This window comes from Coregonus clupeaformis, chromosome 5 (assembly GCF_020615455.1).
Source record: "Coregonus clupeaformis isolate EN_2021a chromosome 5, ASM2061545v1, whole genome shotgun sequence".
NCBI classification, from domain to species: domain Eukaryota; kingdom Metazoa; phylum Chordata; class Actinopteri; order Salmoniformes; family Salmonidae; genus Coregonus; species Coregonus clupeaformis.
In genome coordinates this window covers 14,206,610-14,230,035 of record NC_059196.1, presented here as the reverse complement: position 1 = coordinate 14,230,035, position 23,426 = coordinate 14,206,610, and the positions used below count along the sequence as shown (strand labels likewise).

The following is a 23,426-nucleotide window of genomic DNA, read 5'->3' as shown; positions in this document are numbered from 1 at the left end:
TGGTGAGAGGGGAGGGGGTGATGAGGTAGGAGGGTTAGGGTGGCTGGAGGGTGAGTATGAGGAGCCATCCGATGCCAGTGTGTTGGCAAGGGTGCTGAAGCAGCACTTTTGGACAACCCTGATGTGTGAAAACCCTGTGAGGAGCTAGAACATCCAAATCCAGTCATCAGACACCTAAGCCCCGTTTATACCTGGTGTTAACATGAGTCCTTTATTCTGATCTTGTCTGCATTCTGATTGTGCGCACATTTCCAGAAATGTGTCTACGCATGGTATTCAAATGTGTCTGTTATCTGTCTACTGTGTCTGCATTGTGACCACATTTCCTGGTCCCTTCTTTTATGCAATTTTTTTCACAGCTATTCTTTCAAAATAATATGTATTCATTTATTGTAAGACACATATTGATGTAATCATTCAATGGTGCCACCTGTCAATGATTTTAGAGGGTGGAAGAATTATGATTTAAATGATTTCTCTGTCCAGATCTGTCTACACTTGTAAGACATCCAGACACAATGTGTATCTGACTACCTCCGGAGGTGGTTAGGATGATCTGATCACAGTCAGATCACAATGAGTCTTTTGATTGTCTACACCTGTCCAAAAATGTGGGCCCAATCAGAATGTGGAAAAGATCAGGACAAAGGACACAAGTTTGAACCAGGCGTTGCTCTAGATACCTGCTTCACCTGCATTACTGGTATTAGCTGGATCCCAATAAGTGAGCTATTGCTGTCATCATCACTTTGAATTGTGTACACTGTTCCAAAATAGATTATCAAAAAAGAAAACTATTGGATTATATAGAAAAAGATTAATCAATCTTTTTGGGATATTATGTATACCAATACATTATGATGATTTTTTTTTTTTCTTCTAAATTGTGGATATTCCAAACAAATACGGTTTTGGCCAGTTCCCTGAAACGTTTACACATGGTATTCCACCATCTCAAAAATATTTGTGAAGAAAGGTTCCAACAGTGGACCACTGATTCCTTTTCTCTTTTGGCACACATTCCCTGCACTTGTCATCCCCCAGCTGTTAAATGTATTACAGCACAGCAGCACACTGACCCTGTTCTGACCACGGTAGGCCCCCAGTACAGGGAGACAGGATTACTGTCTAGTCTGACACTACCTGACACTTCTCTCATTCCTCCTCAGCCGTAATCCAACAACGGCTCCATCAGCACCCAACCCCCCCATGCTCTGTCACAGTGCAGGTCAATGGTACAGACAGGACTGAACTCTCTCTCTCTCTGTGATGGAGCTACTACTAGCCCGTCTGGTCCATTGTCATGATTCCATATCATTACATTGTAGTAATACTAATGCAGTTATTTAGGTACTCTTACTGCATTAATTGTCATTTAATAGAGGCTTCATGGTCACTACATGTTTTAAGGCTGAGTGATATACACTGAGTGTACAAAACATTAAGAACACCTGCTATTTTCATGACATAGACTGATCAGGTGAATCCAGTTGATCGCTATGATCCCTTATTGATGTCACTTGTTAAATCCACTTAAATCAGTGTAGATTAAGGGGAGGAGACAGGTTAAAGAAGGATTTGAGACATGGATTGTGTATGTGTGTCATTCCGAGGGTAAATGGGCAAGAAAACAAACTTAAGTGCCTTCAACGGGGTATGGTAGTAGGTGCCAGGCGCACCGGTTTGTATCAAGAACTGCAACACTGCTGGGTTTTTCCCGCAACTGTGGGCATTGGAGTCAACTTGGGCCAGCATCCCTGTGGAACGCTTTCGACACCTTGTAGCGTCTATGCCCCGACAAATCAATATTAGGAAGGTGTTCCTAATGTTTGGTATACTCAGTGTAATTGTAGACCCATCCAAGTGGGCTATATTTCTAATAAACAAAGGATAAACAATAACAAAGGAACAGCAAATGTGGTTGTTGCTGGTTATTGGTGAACACAGTAATAATGAGGCATTACAATTACTCTGAAGCTGCCACTTACAGTATCTGCCAGCAAGTGGTAAGTGTTAACTCAGGTCTTCCAGTCATGTGGCCCAGATTCAGGATAGGTGATAAGGAAAGAGAACAGACAGAAAAAGCCCAACAGAAAAAGCTGATATTCCGCTAACCCTTGCAATCCGCAAGAGATAATTTAGTACGAAGTGAACCTCCTTAATCAGCTTTGTAGTGTGTGGTGGAGAAGGACTGGCCTATAAAAGAGATTAGACATGGGATCCTTATAAACACTAATGGGAATTAGGGTTAGAGTAGCAGGTAAATGGATTAGAGGCCACAGACCATGAATGAGAAAGGTGGAAACTGCTGTTATGACAAGATAGGGACAGTGATAATGATACTACTCAAAATTTGCCTGGCTACCCAAACTCCTTGTTCCAGCCAAACGCTACACCATGCCCACAGACGTTAGTTTCTTCTCTTCAGTGAGTCTGGATATAAGTACCTCTGTGAGCCTTCACTCAATGGGAACACATTCAGGGCTGTCTGATTGGTCCAGAAACCAATAGGTTGAGCCAAAGCTAGAACACACATGGGTAATGCGGCGGTTTGAAAATGTGTCATTGGCTTTGATACTCTGATTGGTTAGAGACGATCCAATCGCTGATGGCTTTGTTTTGTACAACGCCCTTTGTGCCCCTCGTCACCACAAAGTATGTAGCGAACGACAGAGCAGCGGAATAATTTAGTTTGAGTCATCAGACTAAATCAAAATACTGTGTTATACCAAACCACTGGTTTACTCCCAATGCATACTGAACCAGCTTCCAATATGTTACTACTTTATAACAACTACCATGTAAAGTAAAAGTGTATACAATAAATGTGATTCTTCACAAAGAATGAGATCCAAAAGCCACTTGGCATGGAAAGTGTGCAAATATATTTTCAAATTGTTTTCATTACATTTTACATTTACATTTTAGTCATTTAGCAGACGCTCTTATCCAGAGCGATTTACAGTTAGTGAATACATATTTCTTTATACTGGCCCCCCGTGGGAATCGAACCCACAACCCTGGCGTTGCAAACGCCATGCTCTATCAACTGAGCTACATCCCTGCCGGCCATTCCCTCCCCTACCCTGGACGACGCTGGGCCAATTGTGCGCCGCCCATGAGTCTCCCGGTCGCGGCCGGCTGCGACAGAGCCTGGATTCGAACCAGGATCTAGTGGCACAGTTAGCACTGCGATGCAGTGCCTTAGACCACTGCGCCACTCAGGAGCAAAAATCATAGCAAAAATCATACAAAAATCACTGACAAAACAATTAACAAATACCAGAAACAAATAAAAAAAGTGTACAAAGTTTTGTGTAAAAAGTACACAACGGCTACGTCGTCCACAAATACAGTGCATAGTATTATACCTCTTTAGGTGCTGAAAGGAGGAAATGCTTTCAGGTTTCTTTCAGCTTGTAAACTACATCAGGAAGTAGGAACATTTACAGAGAAGGTTCTACTCACTGAAACAGATATAATTTGGTAAAAATAATAATTTCTCAATTGTAAATATGTACTTGGTATTTTATCACTGATTGTGTATTGATCACACAAACAACATTTCAAATTGTGAATACAAAGTCAACTATCATATATCAGTTTTAAAATACATTCATTCTCATCTAAAAAAAAATCCAAATTGGCTACAAAAGTCTAAAGAAATAAATGTACAGACACGTCAGTGATGTGTAGCTTCCTCTTCTGCATATACATTTCTATAAAATAATACAAGTTATTATTACATAAAGAGTAACTTAACTTTGAACAGCATAAATTAATACAAGAAGCAATCATAAACAAACATCAGTTGGGTTGTAAAATCAACAAATGGAGAGAATACAAGTCACGTTTTTTGTACATTCCAGCTAAAGAGAGCGTTCGTTAACAAAACATCCACAGACAGAGATATTGTCTTAGACAAAGGCTCTGCTCGTCTCTAGCAGTAGCCTGTAATCTTTGTCTTAGAGACTACACTGGCCCCATTCAATAGTTCCTGCCTACCTCAGGTCTAGGCACAGAACGTGGTGTGTTGATCATGATTGAGCTCAAAGTGACCAATCTCAATGGGCCGGATCCTACCTTTAGATACGTGTTCATATAGTTAGGATTTTGCACAATGTACGTTAACCTCTTTTTCACAACTATGCATTTCAACATCATCAATGGAAAGGTTGGCTAAAGGTCATATTTATTTACCTGCTATAAAATAGCAGTCTCAAGTGTATGAGTGTAGTTGAGCTCATGTGTATATATATAATGAGTTGTGTGTGCAGTATAGGACTCAAACCGTATTAATATCAGAGTTCTATGGACTCAAATCTCTCTCAGACACGATATGTCAGTACGTTGACGTTTTCTGCAGAGAACAACCCTCTCAGCTTTTCTCTCAGGTCAGAAAATGGACAGGTGCTTTAGTGAGCCCTTGACAGAGCCTGTAGAGGCCATTGGGGGGCGATGGTGATACACAACACTTCCCCAGTAGCAGATAGGACTGTTGAGTGGGGAAGACAATGTTCAAAGTAGTAGCTGTGCTATGCTGCCACACAGTGGTTGGGCCGACGGGACATGACGTAGCCTCTGTGACACACACAGCGATAGGAGCCGTCTGTGTTGATGAATAGGCCGTTCACACACACGTTGTCAGGAGCCTCACATTCATTGATGTCTGGGCATAGAAGCAGAACAAAGAAACAAGTGAAAACACATACATGTGAATCAGTGAACGTCCAAATGTATATATGTTCCGGTAGATGTGTAAAACGGTAAATCTATACATTTCCCCAGAATGTTCTAGATTCTCCATTGCACTGGTAAATCTAAAGATTTTACTGTAACATAAATGTAAATCTGAGAATAAGAGAATGGCTCTTGCTCTTTCTATGTCGAAGGACTAGTGAAAGGCGGGGAGTTTTCCGTATAGACAATTGCGATTAGTTGAAGGCGGGGAGTTTTCCGTATAGACAATTGCGATTAGTTGAAGGGTTTGTCTTGTGGATTGTGTGAGGAGGGATACCTAGCTATGCAGGCCATGGAGGTCATGTCCAGCTCGTAGCCCTCGTAGCAGTCACATGTATCCCTCTGCCACCCGGATACACCTGCCGTTCTCACAGCTATGCAGTATCCCACAGTCCTCTGTGCTCAGGCCTGCATATGGCTCATATCATCCTGGAGCAGGGAGAGGAGAAGATGGTCAGAACTATGAACAGATAGCTAATCAAACACACATTCTTCAAAGGGCCTAGGTTAAGTTTACATCTTAAAATGGGTGTGTTCGTGAATTCAATCTGGAGTGCCAGGATTGTCTGTTCGTAAATTCTGAGCGTTTCGCTGGACGCTTTGGCCTAGGAGTAGGGTTGATCCGAGCGTTCTGACCACACAACGGCAGTCAAGCACCCAAGCTAACTGGCTAGCGTTGGCTAGCTTGCTAGCTACTTCCAGACAAATGAGAGAACACCTCACTCTGACCATTTTACTCGCCCTAGCAGAGCTGGTTAGGCTGTTTTCATGTTATCAAGAGTGTTGGTGACTGTAACTGTGCTGCTGGCAGCAATTTAATTACGCTTTTTTTCCCAACTGTTGTTGAGCGTTCGTAAATTCATCAGTTACTCTGCGCTCTGACACATTCAGACAAGAATGCTCTGAAATTGGAGTAGATAGCCAGAGCAAATGTACGAACGCACCCAATGAATGTGAAATATTTTGGGTAATGCAGCAGCATTGACAAAATGGCAATAATGTAGTAAATCCAGTAATGTCCAGTAAGCGAGGGCTTACTCTCATAGACTCTCAGTGGGCCTCCACCACCACCACCTCCACCACCCACCTGGCTCCAGTCTGTAAGGGAACAGAGGGAAAGGGGGTCCCACACGCCTGGGTTCTAGCTCCTCCTCCTCCTCCTCCTCCTCCTCCTCCTCCTCCTCCTCACTGTAGGGATCACTGTCCGGGAGGGGGGCCAGACTCAGAGGGAGGCTCTTTGGGCCGCGCCCCAAAGGCAAGCTCAGAACGAGGGTCTGGGAGGGTCCGGAACAGGTGAGAGAGAGCTCACAGCTTGAGCTAATAAGTGAAATTTGAGTAGTGTGGACTCATAAGGTGAGAGTGATTGGGACTCCCGTCTCCCAGTGTGTGTAGTCTTACCCACGGTGAGGCCAGTGGAATTGACACAGCTGCGCTGAGTGTCATCCAACACAAGAGGGGGATCGCAGGTACAGAAGTATGAGCCTAATGTGTTGACACAGATTCCCCCTGGACAGCTGTCCTCCCCTGCCTCACACTCATCAACATCTACCAGAGAGAGAAGGAGAGAGAGAGAGAGAAAGATTTTAGCAACCTACCCATTATGTACATCCATTTAGTTCAATCACAATTATAAAGTCTGGGTCAAAACAGCCCAACATTACTGATAAAGATATGCCACTAACCGATGCACTCCAGAAACACATTGTCGTAGTAGTAGCCAATGGTGCAGGAGCAGGAGTAGCCAGGGATGTTGATACACACACCGCTCTTACACACCTCAGGGTGTAACAGCTTACACTCATCCACATCTGTGAGAAGAGAAGAAGGCCTGGATTATAGGTACAGTATAAGCATTAAGTATGACTACAAATTATGTGTTAAAAAAAGGTCAAATAGGAATGCTTATATTCGTCCTGTTTCACACATGTACAAGTGTGTGGTCTGAAATGGAAATGTGTTTTTTGCCCTCAGAGAGTGGGGTCACGGCGCTCTAACCAACGCTCTAACCCCTTGGCTAAATCAAATCAAATGTTATTTGCCACATGCGCCGAATACAACAGGTGTAGACATTACAGTGAAATGCTTACTTACAAGCCCTTAACCAACAATGCCTTTAAAAAAAAAATAGTAAAATAAAAAAGTGTAGCAGTAAAGTAAAATAACAGTAGGGAGGCTACATACAGGGGGGTACCGGTACAGAGTCAATGTACAGGGGCACCGGCTAGTCAAGGTAATTGAGGTAATATGTACATGTGGATAGAGTTAAAGTGACTATACATAAATAATAAACAGAGTAGCAGCTGCGTGAAAGAGGGGGATGGGGAAGGGTGGGGGGGCAGTGCAAATAGTGAATGTTGACCTGCTTAAAAGTCTTACTCACATCGGCTACGGAGAGTGTGATCACATAGTCATCCAGAACAGCTGATTCTGATGAAGCCAGTGACTGACGAGGTGTACTCCTCAATGATATCTGAAGTATCCCGGGAAATTTTTTTTTTTTGTCATTTAGCAGACGCTCTTATCCAGAGCGACTTACAGCTAGTGAGTGCATACATTTTCATACTGGCCCCCCGTGGGAATCGAACCCACAACCCTGGCGTTGCAAGCGCCATGCTTTACCAACTGAGCTACACGGGACTATATTCCAGTCTGTGCTAGCAAAACAGTCCTGTAGCTTAGCATCTGCGTCATCTGACCACTTTTTTATTAACCGAGTCACTGGTGCTTCCTGCTTTAGTTATTGCTTATAAGCAGGAATCAGGAGGATAGAGTTATGGTCAGATTTGCCAAATGGAGGGCGAGGGAGAGCTTTGTATGCGTCTCTGTATGTGGAGTAAAGGTGGTCTAGAGTTTTTTTTCCTCTGGTTGCACATTTAACATGCTGGTAGAAATTAGGTTTTCCTAGGTTTGAGCGTTTTCCTGTTTACTTATGGCCTTATACAGCTCATTGAGTGCAATCTTAGTTCCAGCATCGGTTTGTTGTGGTAGATAGACAGCTACGAAAAATATAGATGAAAACTCTCTTGGTAAATAGCGTGGTCTACAGCTTATCATGAGATACTCTACCTGCCATGTATGTAAGTAAAACAGTTGTTCCCTTTGTAGATAAATGCTACTGGCCCAGTCACGTATCCTTGTCCGCTGGGGCACAAAGCCTGGTGCTCGGCTGAACAGCACCCACAGTAAACAACAACACGACATATCAGAGATGAACACTTCACTACATCAGGGATAGCTTTTTCTGAGTGGGTTGATAGGTGGATGTGACTCCAGGATTCTACCATAGACATAGATATTGACTTTGGTCTTATACATAGTCATACCATAGACATACAGTACCAGTCCAAAGTTTGGACACACCTGCTCATTCAAGGGTCTTTATTATTGCTATTTTCTTGAAATGTTCCATACTGACTGACCTTCATGTCTTAAAGTAATGATGGACTGTCTTTCTCTTTGCTTATTTGAGCTGTTCTTGCCATAATAATTAAAAATATATATATACCTTTATTTAACTAGGCAAGTCAGTTAAGAACAAATTCTTATTTACAATGGCGGCCTACACCGGCCAAACCCGGACGACGCTGGGCCAATTGTGCGCCGCCCTATGGGACTCCCAATCACGGCCGGTTGTGATACAGCCTGGAATCAAACCAGGGGGTCTGTAGTGATGCCTCAAGCACTGAGATGCAGTGTCTTAGACCGCTGCGCCACTCGGGAGTCCATCTGATGCTCCAGATACTCAGCTAGTCTCAAGAAGGCCAGTTTTATTGGTTCTTTAATCAGCACAACAGTTTTCAGCTGTGCTAACATAATTGCAAAAGGGTTTTCTAATGATCAATTAGCCTTTTAAAATTATCAACTTGAATTAGCAAACACAACGTGCCATTGGAACACAGGACTGATGGTTGCTGATAATGGGCCTCTGTACGCTTATGTAGACATTCCATTAAAATCAGCCGTTTCCAGCTACAATAGCCATTTATAACATTAACAATGTCAACACTGTATTTCTGATCAATTTGATGTTATTTTAAAGGACAAAAAAATTGCTTTTCTTTCGAAAACAAGGACATTTCTATGTGACCCCAAACCTTTGAACGGTAGTGTACGTAAATACATTCTGTGGAGTCATCGCTCGTACCTGTGCAGGTCTTGCCTTGTAGTTTGTAACCTGTGTGGCAAACACACCTGTAGCTCCCAGGAGTGTTCTCACAACGACTGTTGGTGCAAAGGCTGCAGGGGCGACAAACCGTTAGTGCCCTCTATCAAACAACCTGTGGAAAGTTCTACTGAAACTACCTATAACGTTGGTCATTACCTCAACATTTTCAGAAGAAAGGTTATTATTTGGTTTAGTGTATGACTGCTTCAGGACAAGGGGTGTTACCTGAGCATTTTTCATTGAGCAGCCCAAACCCTGGCGGGCAAGACACACACTTGTATGATCCTGGAGAGCTGACACAGGCCTGACCAGGACACTTCAAAGGGTCCTAGTGGAGCAATGGGGGCATTGAAACGTAAAGCCTTTGGCATCTTCATGATTCATCTTCACATGTAGGTCTATATTCAATAGTTAAGTTCCAGGGAACATCCATTGATGTGCCTGCTTGGTTCAGCCTAAAATCCTCTCAGAATAGCCAGTGTATCAGTTTTGTATTGATAGGGTTTGTATTCAATGTTTACAGATAAACAACAATTCACAATTTTGGCAACCACTGTCCTGGCCCTTACAACCAATACTATTTGAGTAAGGGGGTTGATGATTAACTATTTTGGTTGAAGCCAAATGGTGGAAAGAAACAACCTGAGGAAGAGCTATAGTTTAAAAGGAGTGCATAGATATCCATTGCAGTTCAGCGCAGTTCTGTTCACTGCCAGAGAAGCACAGCTGACAGACCAAACAATTCTATAGCCAGCTTGTCTGCCTGACCCTCTCATGACAAAGGCACTCTGGGTTCATTTTATCGGGGATGGGTGGAGTCCATTGTTCTTGTGGACGAGCATCATCAGCCTCACCTGCTGCCCGGGCTACTGCTGTATTGTCCCTGAGGCGCAGCCAAGGCGAGGGCCAGTGGCCGGAGTAATTTATCACCTCCCTGCATAGTCCACCATTCCCAAAGCCTCTGAAAGGGAGAGGGAGGATAACGCTAGAGGTGAATGAGGGACCTGTCTGAATTATCTGAGGACAGCCTGGAATTAGATTATTTTATTTTAACAAGTGTTTTTTTGTTTAAAAGGTCCTTCCCTGCTTAGTGTGCCTAAGCTGTGTCTTCTCAATATTACATTTTCTCTGTGATAGAATAGGAATGATGTAGTGCTAAACATTCCTTCAATGCGGTGGTTTTGTTGTGGGTCAGGTAATGAATAATAGCCTGAATGATGAAAAAGTCCCAAAAATATGAGGACATGAGACTAGTAGACCCTTCATTGTATTCGAGTGATATCCATGGACCAAAACATGGCCCAGATGTTGCCGGAAATCTGTATCCATGAAGACTTCATTCCCTGACAGCTGATAAAACCTCTGCAATGATAATGCCGTTTTTTTCTCTCATTTGAAACAATTCCTGCAAATTAAGACTGGTTTTAAGCTTTTTGCATAATCCTCCAAATCCTGTCCATGCCCAGCAGCAGTACAGAAATCGCTGAGTGCCGTTCCAGAGGCTCGTCTCTCACTGGCTGCCCAAGTTGTCCAACCGCTGAACTACACACACCAATGCAGGAGGATTCATTCCTCCATCATGACCTCGGTCAAACAATCCAGGCTTTCTGCTGGAGCATATTCAGCAGGCTCAACATCATAACAGAACGCTCCAGATTTAACAGGAATGCATAGAAACAAAACACGGTTGTCTATTTGCCACATGACAGCCACAGAATACATTTCAATTCTAAAACTTTGCGTTTCTATCTGGAGCATTCCGAAACATTGCGCCCCCTGGGTGCAGCGCACCTTGCAGATGGTCGGGGTGAAGAGCACCCCTCCTCTCCTTCCTGCTCCTGCTGCCGTTCCTCCTCTGTGGCCAGTGGTCTGGTTGCTGGCTGGAAAGGGGAAGAAGACGAAGCAGAGGTAGAGCAGCGGTAGGAGCCTGAGCCTGTGTCTGAGCTGGAGCATGGTGCCGTCCGTTTACTGACGATGCATCCCACGGAGAAGAGACACCACAGAGATCCACGAGAAGAGCTGATGCGTACGGCACGAAGAGATGTGAGAGAAGCAGAGGGATAGCTAGGGAACTCTACGCTTACTCTTAAGCTTCGTTCAATTACACTCTCGCTCTCTCTCGCAACTTCCGCAGGACGAGGAGGGAAAGGAAGAAAGAGGGAAAAAAAGAAAAACAGACCCAACGCTTCCTTTTTTCCTAAACACACCAACCAAAGAAATGAGTAACTTTGAGGAGGGAAGCGTGTGAGTGCAATATATATTGTGGGGATCTAGATGTGATGACTAGCTTAGAAAGAATGCATTAATGATTAAACATAAAAGGTTTGTACTGTACTGATATAAATTGTTTCACATAACAAGCTGTGATTCATGTGAGGAACGTTAGGGGGTAGGATGAGATAAGACTTGTATTTCTCACAGACACGAACACTGCCTCTTTGTGATCTGTGAACCACTCAAGGACGTGTACTGCAAAAAGGTGCTGACTCTACAGGTTGTGATGATAACAACTTATGCCTGGCAACAGTGTGCAACAGTGGAGCGCCAAGGGACTGGGACCAGCCTGTGCGCCAACGGATAGGCTGAGTAAGTCTAAACCACGCTCAGTCTCTACTCTGATTGGCCAGCAGGCAGCGGGAACTATCTCTGTCAGAGTATTTTAAGAAGAACTCATAACAATGGCTTAGTTCTCTGTCTGCCCTGTGTGGTATTTCAGTGGACCCGTATATACGAACATCATATTTACCATTGAAGGTTTTGCATTAATTAAAATACTAGTCTATTTTAGAAGACGTGTATTGACCTCTTTTGTTCCTAATACCAGATTTGAATTGATGCAACTTAACAATATATTTTAAGCTTTCTTAGGAGAGAGTGCCTGTCCACTTAATTGGAAGCAGTATAGCGAGAATGCTCTGGGCGAGCCTCCAAATACAATGTTTCTAAGGGATCCAATCCATCACCCTGTACTGTTAACTCTTCACTGCAGCCCCTGACCCTGTCTCTGTGCCCTGCCATTATGCTGTAACCGTAATCTGTTTTGTTTCCCCCCTTTTCCTTGTACTCCCCCCTATAGTTTCATAACATGGACCGTTCTGTCATCTGAGGAAGAGACCACAAGGAGGGGGTGGGGGGGTGAGGCAAGGTTTGAGTTTCAGGTCCTCGCTGGCATTGTAAACTGTGGTGGTGAAGTTCTCTCTCTCTCTCTCTCTCTCTCTCTCTCTCTCTCTCTCTCTCTCTCTCTCTCTCTCTCTCTCTCTCTCTCTCTCTCTCTCTCTCTCTCTCTCTCTCTGCTCATAAGGGAGGGGGGAAGAGGAGGGAAATTATTTTCCTTTCGCTACGCATTTTCAGAGATGTCATTTCACAAGCCCCACAGGCTCTTGCATGACATACACAATGTGCATTAAACCTGTTGCGTTACTGAGCCAGCTCATTCCTGAGCAACAGGGGAAAGAAACGTGCACGTGCCATCCATGTGCATCCACGTTGCACTGGCTCACATCACTCTTACCGCTGTAAGCACTGGGACCTGTAGGCCAACTAGGGTGAAATCACATCACTTTCACTACCTGAGAAAACTATAGGAGACAAATGTTAAATAATCCTTTTATGGTCATTCATGGATATAAACCACAGAAATATCCCAAACACATTCGAAAAAGGAGGTTGATGGAAACACCTAATTATTTAGCTAGGAAAAGTAAAGAATGGAAAATATAAAACCAATTGACAAAGAGATTCATTGTAATGTTAAAGTTAGAGCTAAAACTGTATGGTTGTTAGATTTACAAACATGACTTTTTCTTTATATTCACTTATAATTAACCCCGAAACAAAGCTAAGCAGAATTTCCTTGTCGAGTTTGGAAGACAAACAGCTGCATTGGACTGGGCAATATCTCCAGTTTCTGTCACGACTTCGGCCGAGGCTGCCTCCCCTCCTTGTTCGGGCAGGCTTCGGCGTTCGTCGTCACCGGCTTACTAACCACTGCCGCCCCAATCATCATCACAATTGTCTCGTCTTGTCAATCACACACACCTGGTTCCTATCCCCTAATTAGTCTGTGTATAAGTGTTCCCCCTTGTCCTTGTGGGTGATTGTTTATTTGTGGAGGTTATTGAAGCTCGGTGGAGCTCGTGTATTTTGTATCGACAGGAGAATGTTCCCGTGTGCCTTGTATTTTCCAGTGCGCCTGTTTTGTGCCCTGGAGTGTGTTTGATGCATTTCTGCGTAAACCTGTATTTTGCGGATTAAAGCCTGTTATTCTGTGATTTACCCTCCTGCGCCTGACTCCTTCAACACCACCTCATCACAGTTTCACCATATTACTACACCAGTATAAAACCTGGAAGACAGGAATGGGAGGACAGCGAGCGAGGCACACGTCAGCCAACTTCACCAAGGCCCTAGACCACATCAAAGGCTTGGTGAGGTTAAGTGCTGAGAGAATGATGGTTTACTTGAAGCTTATATGGGTCATCAACAAATCAGGGAGAATGACCTAATATAGGTCATGGCGATTGACCAAGCTAGAACCCAGAGAGAACTGGTATCCTAGTGGTTAGAGCTTTTGGCCAGTAACTGAAAGGTTAGTGGTTTGAATCCCGAGCCGATAAGGCTCTGTCGATGTGCCCTTGAGCAAGGCACTTAACCCTAATTGCTCTTGTAAATTGCTCTGGATGAGAGCATCTGCTAAATGACTAAACATGTAAAAAAAAAAATATATATATATCTGAAAGAAACTACAGGTACACTGGTACTATGGTCAGTGGTCATCCCTTATATGAAGTGTCTGAACCACCTGTGGAGGCAGGCTCCCTGCCCCTCTGTTTGTATAAGAGCCCTTTGGCACTGCACCGCTGGTCTGATCCGCACCTGTAGCTCAACCTAGCCCAGAGTGGCGCGTCATTCTGGGCCAGGACTGGGAGGTGGAATACACTGCCAGAAAGAGAGAGGGAGGGGAGGGCCTTGGCGTAGGCTAGGACACACAGTACATTACCATGCTACCGCTGGGATGAGCTGTCTGGGTCTGGAATGTGGGTTCCTGTCTTGCTGGAGGAGGAGGTATTAGTGTCTGCTCAGGACAGGTGTTGTTCACAATGTTTTCTAGTATGGGTCAATGGGTTCACAGCCGCTTGTTTTGCCTCCTTTTTGAGTGTTTTATTAGGAATATTAGCCAATGGAAAAACTGTAGTCCAATTAGCATTCACTTATAACCTTTCAAATACTGCCATAAAAAATGCTCCAAGGTTGGGGTTATTAGCTATATTAAATAGCCAGTAAATCGTACAAATCCGAACACAAAGTTTCAACGTGGAGGAAGCAAGTCCTTTATGTTTTGGTCCTGCAGGTGCAGGATGTTTAGTGCAGCCTGGGTCTCTGTCTCAGTGCACTCAATCCCTCTGTCAGTTGTCCAGACCAGTCCAGTCCAGTCCTACTCACACACACAACCACATGTCCCCCAGATAGGATTATTATTCCAATTACAAACAGGAAGCTATGCTCCATGTACAACAGATTGCCCCTCCGTGCATGGAAGCAACAGCTACCAAAATACTATCAATCAGTCTAGTGGCTCTGTAAAGGACCAAGAATGGAACTGAAGTGTTATACTCTGTGTGTGTGTTGTTTATCTTCATGGAGGTTGAGTGTGTATAAGTATGCGTGAGCGATGGTGGCCTTTGGCAATGGCCTTTAAAGTTGGTCCTGGAGTGCCTTTATGTTTGCAGGGTTTTTCTCCAGCCTTGTTTTAATCAGGTTCAAGGCGAATCAGCAGATCAAGAGATTGGAATATTGGAAATAACTGCCCACATTACATAACAGACTTTGGCTTATGACCCTTAAATGGGGTGTGCTAATTCTTTGTTCGTTTTAAAATTAAGTTTATTTAGTGAGATTACCAAGTGTGATTGACAGGTGCGAAAACTGAAATGACAGAGAGGACAAAACGGGTCAGTATAATAATCACTTCATTGGTCAATGGCCCGGTCAAATCTTAGCCTATAGGGGATTGCAAAGGGAGGGGGAATGAATTATTTCACTTGTGCTTACAATGGCTTTATTCATACACAGCAACTGTTCGTCCACAATGCTCCTGAATGCCACTTAAGAGAGGAGAAGCACTCTCTGACTCCTGGGATGAGGGGGGGAGTACTAAAGCTATTAAACCGATGGAGAAATTTAGAGAAGGACCTTTTACGCAAACATTTGCAGGAATAAAACATCAAAGTGCTTGGGTACTTAAAGAGGTCAGGGGATACAAAAAAACTAGGACCCTCAGCCCTTGTGGAATGTTGACAGATTACTCAACATTGTCAAGGCACTGTCTCACTTCTGGAGAAAAAAAAACTGACCCTTACTCCTCGGACTTGGAAAATCAAGCATTATAGAGTCATACTCTCTCTTTCCATGCAAGACAACATGCTCCGCTCGAGTGACTTTCACCTATTGGATATTAAAAGAGAGTAGGGCATAGTAGTGGTATGTAGATTCAACTGTACAATACTTAGAATGGGCCTTACACTGTTAAAAGCAAACCAGGTTGCTGAGAGAAATATAGTGCTCTTGCTTGTGCTGTTGGGTAAGTGGAACTAATGTGCTATTTTGCTATGATATCATGTCTTGAATAGTGATAGGCCTAACATTTACACTACCCTACAAATCAGTAGTGTAAAGTTGTCAGAGCTTAGTGTCACAGCTAAAAATGAATACCACACGAGACAACTTGCAGTACATACAGTACATAAACTACAGCATGGTTCTCCATTTTATGGCAGGCAAACTAATGCCAGTTGCAAACAGGTCATTTTCTCCTATTAGACTCCACTACTACGGAGTTCAAATCTGAGCTAAAGGGACTGGAACCTCTGATAGGTCACTGGTGCCACAGACATTGTGGGAGACTGTGTCTGCCCTCGTGAAAAATATGCCTGTTTATCCCTTTAGATTAGATTGGTTCCCATCCACCACCACAGAAAGCCATTTTAACATGCCATGAGGTCTTAGGGGCAGGAGATTTGGGGGTTCCCAATAGTTAAACACCGTCCATCATCTGGGCCATTACTGTACTTATGTCAGTGGGCCAAGGAAAACAATGGCGGGATTCAGTGAGGACAGATGCTGGGAGACGAGAAGCAGGTACAGGGAGTGAATATTTAATATAAACAGACAAGAAACAAAACACGGAGAGCGTCTGGACAGGGGAAACATAACAACATTAATGCTGACACCAGGATCAAACTGGGGAACAGACAGATATAGAAGGGGCAATCAACAAAGTGAAGGAGTCCAGGTGAGTCCAATGAGCGCTGATGCGCGTAATGATGGTAACACGTGTGCATAATGATGGGCAGCCTGGCGCCCTCGAGGGCCAGGGAGGGGGAGTGGGAGCAGGCGTGACAGTACCCCCCTGCCCCTGACGTGCCGGCCGAGGCATGGGAGCCTCACGAGCCGGGTGAGGAGCGGGAACCTGTCGAGCCTGACGGGCCGGCTGAGGCATGGGAGCCTGACGAGCCGGCTGATGCGTGGAAGCCTGACGAGCCGGCTGAGGCGTGGAAGCCTGACGAGCCGGCTGAGGCGTGGGAGCCTGACGAGCCGGCTGAGGCGTGGAAGCCTGACGAGCCGGCTGAGGCGTGGAAGCCTGACGAGCCGGGCTGAGGCGTGGAAGCCTGACGAGCCGGCTGAGGCGTGGAAGCCTGACGAGCCGGCTGAGGCATGGAAGCCTGACGAGCCGGCTGAGCGTGGAAACCTGACGAGCCGGCTGAGGCGTGGAAGCCTGCCGAGCCCGCTGAGGCATGGGAGCCTGACAAGCCAGCTGAGGCATGATGTGGGATGGGAGCCTGCCGATCCAACCAAGGCAAGAAACCTCTCGAGCCAGCTAAGGCATGGAAGCCTGACGAGCCAGCTGAGGCATCCCCGGTTCCTTCGGCAACGGCACCCAGACACAACATTACCAACCCAAACAAAACAAAAAAAAACTTCCCTGACGCTTCTGATATGGGTGTCAGCATTCTGTGAGGACAGACGCTGGGACCCGGGAAGCAAGTACAGGGTGATGATTTAATAAATAAAAGACATGGAACAAAACACGGACAGCGTCTGGACAGGGGAAATGAAACAACATCACTGCAGACACTGGGATCAAACTGGGGAACAGACAGATATAGAAGGGGCAATCAACAAAGTGAAGGAGTCCAGGTGAGTCCAATGAGCACTGATGCGCGTAATGATGGTAACAGGTGTGCGTAATGATGGGCAGCCTGGCGCCCTTGAGGGCCAGGGAGGGGGAGTGGGAGCAGGCGTGACAGATCTGGTCACAATGGGTTATCAGGGTCCGTACCGGTCTGAAACTCACATCTACTCACGATAACCTTATCTTATTCCCTAAAGTGTAAACAACTAGGAAATGGGCTAAATCATTCAAAAAAAGTCAGGGTGTTTAGTTTTTAATGTGGACAATTTTCATGGCAAATTCCATGCTATGTTGATAGATGTACCTACACGATTTCCATTATAAAACGCATTACTTTGTCACCACCAGTCCACTTGAAGCAAAGCATTCCATACCAAGACCCTGTTAATCACAACAAGCAGGAACCCAACACAATATGATATTTGATAATTTGCTGCCTTGACCATTATAATATTACTCATCACAACAACCTATGTTATCAGCACATAGTGTGGTCAAAGTAACAGAGGCTGGGGGTCTAAGTGAAGGGCCTTTCTGTACTCACCTGCAGGTGGGTTCACGTGGACGGTGTACTGGCCCTTCTGGGTTTGGAAGCTCTTGACACTGGTGGTCTGGGTGTCCTGTAGGTCTGATGATGAGGCTGATTGGAGCTTCTTCCTCTCTGTCTCGATGTGTTTCATCAGGATGGTGGTCATCTTGTCGCCTCGGCCCCCACGGGCCAATGCCTTCTTTAGCAGCACTGACTGGGCAGCCTGCAGACTGATCAGGGGAAACAACAGACAGTCAGCAGACTGGGCCTCCTTCAGACTGGACAGGAGACAGAACAGACAGTCAGCAGACTGGGCCTCCTTCAGACTGGACAGGAGACAGAACAGACAGTCAGCAGACTGGGCCTCCTTCAGACTGGACAGGAGACAGAACAGACAGTCAGCAGACTGGGCCTCCTTCAGACCGGACAGGAGACAGAACAGACAGTCAGCAGACTGGGCCTCCTTCAGACTGGACAGGAGACAGAACAGACAGTCAGCAGACTGGGCCTCCTTCAGACTGGACAGGAGACAGAACAGACAGTCAGCAGACTGGGCCTTTCAGACTGGACAGGAGACAGAACAGACAGTCAAAAGACTGGGCCTCCTTCAGACTGGACAGGGGAGACTACAGACAGAACGTCAACAAGTACGGTAACTAAGAGTGTGTATCATATAACTCATTGCTGTGCGTCTGTTACTACTGACAGCGATTTATAACACTAGATTGGCAGCCAGCTAAAATCCCTGGCCTAAAGATTTACTCACTATATTATTTACATGGGGGTACATCAGACACACTATTGTAGTGTATTCTGCAAGCAACAATAGCTAGTTCATTCAATTAGAGATGTATTTGATCAGCATCAACTCTCCTACAGCATCTGCCAAGAAATGAAAGAAATCCCATGACATGTTCATCCATGTTTTTTTTATACACATTTATTAGTTTATCAGCTTGTTGGGGCAGACACACTGACTAGGCCGGGGACTTATCGGCCAGACTCCATGTCTTTCTCAAGCCCTAAGGTCTTCTTGGCCCAGGGTTGTTTGGCAATTCACAGTTTCCATGGCAAATGAATAAAACGGGGGCAGGAGTTTAGCCAATGTTGTAAGCAGGGTCTGGATTACTTTTTTGATATTGCCCAAGTAAACCTGGTATCATGCATTTACAGTACATTTGAATGTACCAACGGCACTCTCAATAGAGTACACACACACACACACACACACACACCTCACCCACCTTATTTTTACTCAATCATACAGCAATACCATTTTAGTACGCATTGTAAGCCTGCAACCGAGATTGTATTTCTCTGCAGTCATTTTTCTAACACACCCTAAAAGTCTGCTCAGACTTTATATTTTTCACACTGGATGAGTGAGTCTCAAGTGAGCCATGAGAGCAATGTGTCTGACATACTGTAGACCGTAACACAATCATAAAAACATTCACCTTAAACATTCACCTTAAAATAGTGTTTCACTGCACTAAAGCAGGAGCTGGATGTATGAAAGATAGTTTTACGGAATGGAAAGCCTGTGTAAAAGTAGGGCAATCGTGGGCAGTTGTTATTGGAGAGAGGCACTATATCAAATTAGTAATTACCAAAAAATATACAGTACCAGTCAAAAGTTTGGTCACACCTATTCAAGGGTTTTTCTTTATTTTTACTATTTTCTACATGGTAGAAAAATAGTGAAGACATCAAAACTATGAAATAACACATATGGAATCATGCAGTAACCAAAAAAGTGTTCTTCAAAGTAGCCACCCTTTGCCTTGATGACAGCTTTGTACACTCTTGTCATTCTCTCAACCAGCTTCACCTGGAATGCTTTTCCAACAGTCTTGAAGGAGTTCACACATATGCTGAGCACTTGTTGGCTGCTTTTCCTTCACTCTGTGGTCCAACTCATCCCAAACCATCTCAATTGGGTTGAGGTCGGGTGATTGTGGAGGCCAGGTCATCTGATGCAGCACTCCATCACTCTCTTTCTTGGTCAAATAGCCCTTACACAGCCTGGAGGTGTGTTGGGTCATTGTCCTGTTGAATAACAAATGATAGTCCCACTAAGCGCAAACCAGATGGGATGGCGTATCGCTGCAGAATGCTGTGGTAGCCTTGCTGGTTAAGTGTGCCTTGAATTCTAAATAAATCACAGAAAGTGTCACCAGCAAAGCACTCCCACACCATCACACCACCTCCTCCATGCTTCACGGTGGGAACCACACATACGGAGATCATCCGTTCACCTACTCTGCGTCTCACAAAGACGGCGGTTGGAACCAAAAATCTCACATTTGGACTCTTCAGACCAGGACACATTTCCACCGGTCTAATGTCCATTGCTCGTGTTTCTTGGCCCAAGCAAGTATTTTCTTCTTATTGGTGTCCTTTAGTAGTGGTTTCTTTGCAGCAATTCGACCATGAAGATCTGATTCACGCAGTCTCCTCTGAACAGTTGATGTTGAGATGTGTCTGTTACTTGAACTCTGTGAAGCATTTATTTGTGCTGCAATCTGAGGTGCAGTTAACTCTAATGAACTTATCCTCTGCAGCAGAGGTAACTCTGGGTCTTCGTTTCCTGTGGCGGTCCTCATGAGAGCCAGTTTCATCATAGCGCTTGTTGGTTTTTGCGACTGCACTTGAAGAAACTTTAAAAGTTCTTGAAATTTTCCGGATTGACTGACCTTCATGTCTTAAAGTAATGATGGACTGTCATTTCTCTTTGCTTATTTGAGCTGTTCTTGCCATAATTTGGTATTTTACCAAATAGGGATATATTCTGTATACCACCCTTACCTTCTCACAACACAACTGATTGGCTCAAACGCATTAAAAAGGAAAGAAATTCCACAAATTAACTTTTAAGAAGGCACACCTGTAAATTGAAATGCATTCCAGGTGACTACCTCATGAAGCTGGTTGAGAGAATGCCAAGAGTGTGCAAAGCTGTCATCAAGGCAAAGGGTGGCTACTTTGAAGAATCTCAAATATAAAATATATTTTGATTTGTTTAACACTTTTTTGGTTACTACATGATTCCATATGTGTTAGTTCGTAGTTTTGATGTCTTCACTATTATTCTACAATGTAGAAAATAGTAAAAATAAAGAAAAACCCTTGAATGAGTAGGGGTGTCCAAACTTTTGACTGGTACTGTATATTTGGCGCACTCTCTACTAGGGTTGGGCGGTATCCAGATTTTCATATCGTCACACCATCCTTCTCTCATCCCGGGATTTACGGTATTACCGGTTTAGTACACAAGGGGCACTAAAAACGCAAAGAAAAGTCCATTAGCCGTCTATTACCAGAATACTAACAGAATTAGCACAAATAATAGCGAATTTCCATAGAGGCTGCTAGTGAAATATTCTAACGAGTGCAAACGAAAATAAACAAATTGCAAAGACAAGAAATCCAGCTCATAATGTTAAACGTATATAGGTAGTAGCTAACAAATATCATTTTTGGTGAGTTTGGAAATGAATAAGCAAATGTGAATGAGAGACATTGTGCAAATGAACAAAGTTTTGACACATGCTTGTCTGAAGGAACAACACTGGCTCTGGAGCAGCATGTAAACAAACTGTGTCTGTGTGGAGCCTGCCTGCCTGCCTGCTCTGCTCAGAGAAGATGGGGGAGGAGCAGACTGAGGGGACGAGAAGGAGAGGAAAAAAACTCAAGGAAATCAAGATAGCCGTGGCAGCTGTACAGATGACTCATCCAAAAAGCTTTGACTTCTCAAACACAGCAGAAAGCTAACACTATATGATGCCCCGTCTCCTTATTAATTTAGCCACTTACTTAGCTAACTAGCAAGTTAAACCAAATACACAGCTGGCTCAACTGTTCTGGGGAACTACGGTAAGCCTCAATGTAAAATAATGTGACAGGTGAAATGAAGAACGCAATCTGCTTTATCTCCTAATGTATTGCACAAGTTGACTGCAGGTATTTACTTAAAAAGTAGCTACAAATATGACAATTTATTGAAAAACTTCAAAGAAATAGTCACAGGATGGAAAACCATCCCGTGGCTATTTCCAAATACCCTGGTATATGATATATATGGTATACGGCCCAAGACTACTATCTCAAGGGCTGACCCTTGAAAATTATTTGGTTTTGTAAAATTAATAACAGCACCGAAATCTTGATTTAATCCTAGTACCCAAATTAGTTTGACAAACTCCAGTGAACCAATAGATTATACATGTCCCTTTTGGAAATACATATAATAAACCAAGTATATCGCTATAATGCTGACCAAACCACTTGCGTTGCATGTGCGAGTGTTGCAAATTCAATTTACACATACATGTTATTCAATCATTTCATCCAAACTGCTCGCGGGCATCTGCGTAGCCAGGCGCTAAAATAGAACTTGAATGTTTCATGTGTGTTTTGACCTGTCCCCAAATTAATATAGTTGGTTCACAGTTGGTTTTGGTATTTTTACCTGTGTGTCATGAACCGCTCTGGTGGAGATAGACAAAATCAACAGCCATGGTCAGCCATGTACGAATATCTCGTAGCTGAGAGACACTTGAACGTTGAAGTTGGAAATGTTTTGGTGATAGCATCATTTTGATATTCCCCAGCTGAACATGTAGCCCTGACCTGCACTTCACCGACCATAACTTGTGTGTGTGGAGGGGGGGAACAGAACTTGAAACAAACATCCAAAATCAAACAGGTTCAATGGAGGTGCATCATTGGAGTAGGGATAAAGCCAGTGTTCTTCATTACAGTGAGGAGTGTGGTGACTGCAAAACCAAACAAATGGTAGGCCAGTTCATTCAAGCCTGGGAAATCATAATTGGGGTGACAGACCTCAGTCTATGTTACAGGCTCCACCATACCAAGTTAATACATGCTCCTCCCATAGTCCTTAATAAGGATATCCACCAAATCCCTATGTTTTAATGCGATCACTGTTACTTAACAAGTGGTTCAATTATCTTGAAAGATCTGGAAAGTAATCTCTCAACACATTGATAAACAACAAGTTGAGAGCATGTTGACATTTAGTGTGTCACTAGTCCATCAGCTGGACTTCAGCCTACTGTGCCTGCTGCAACGTGCTGGCATTTCAATAGTCTATTGTGTGTATGGTGTTTATCTAGGGTCGACCCCTTCCTTCCCCGGCTGAAGTCAGTGCACTGCAGCCAGGTCCACTCTGCAAGATGGCACTCCTAGATTACCGCACTGCTTTCATACACACAGCTCCGTTCTGCCTAATTGAAAACGCTCCGTCGTGTCATAGCCCACTCTGTGGGGCAGACTTCAATCCGCGCGACGCCGTTCCCAGATTACAGCACTGTTTTGTCAGACGGTTAGCGGTTCGGCCTTGTTTCAGATGCCTGTCATTCTGTGGAATTCTAACAGAGTGCACTGTGCCTGCATACAGGGTGATCTTACACAGAGTCCACCTGTGGCCGAGCCACTAGTACAGCACTGTATTGGCCTGTTAGGAGTATTTACCTACATTCCATACAGCATTTACCTTCTTATGGATACTTGTTGAGTACCATGGACGTGGTGAATCAGCGCAAAACAATGAAAATAGTTGGAGTAGAACCCCTTTTAGCGTGTTCCAGAAACCTAAATCAACTCAGAGTAACTTGAAAACCAGTTGGAGCAACGTGCCACCATAAGAGGTTTAAAAGCTTTGGACAGGGAATTCATTTACCTAAAAACATTATGAAACTATTTGGACACGTCGCTAAAATTCGATCTAATATCCTGATCCCTGGGTGTTGTTGCTGGGCAGAATGATTAAGAGACAA

At 44.2% G+C, this 23,426-nt stretch overlaps 1 long non-coding RNA gene across 1 annotated transcript; it reads right to left on the bottom strand.

The window, feature by feature from the left end:
* Positions 1–3,241: 3,241 nt before the first annotated feature.
* Positions 3,242–6,538, bottom strand: LOC121567088. The gene is made up of 4 exons (XR_006001046.1): positions 6,423–6,538; positions 6,139–6,285; positions 5,018–5,169; positions 3,242–4,669 (listed from the first exon to the last, which is right to left on the bottom strand). It is a non-coding gene; the product is annotated as an uncharacterized LOC121567088 (long non-coding RNA).
* Between the last annotated feature and the right edge of the window lie 16,888 nt (positions 6,539–23,426).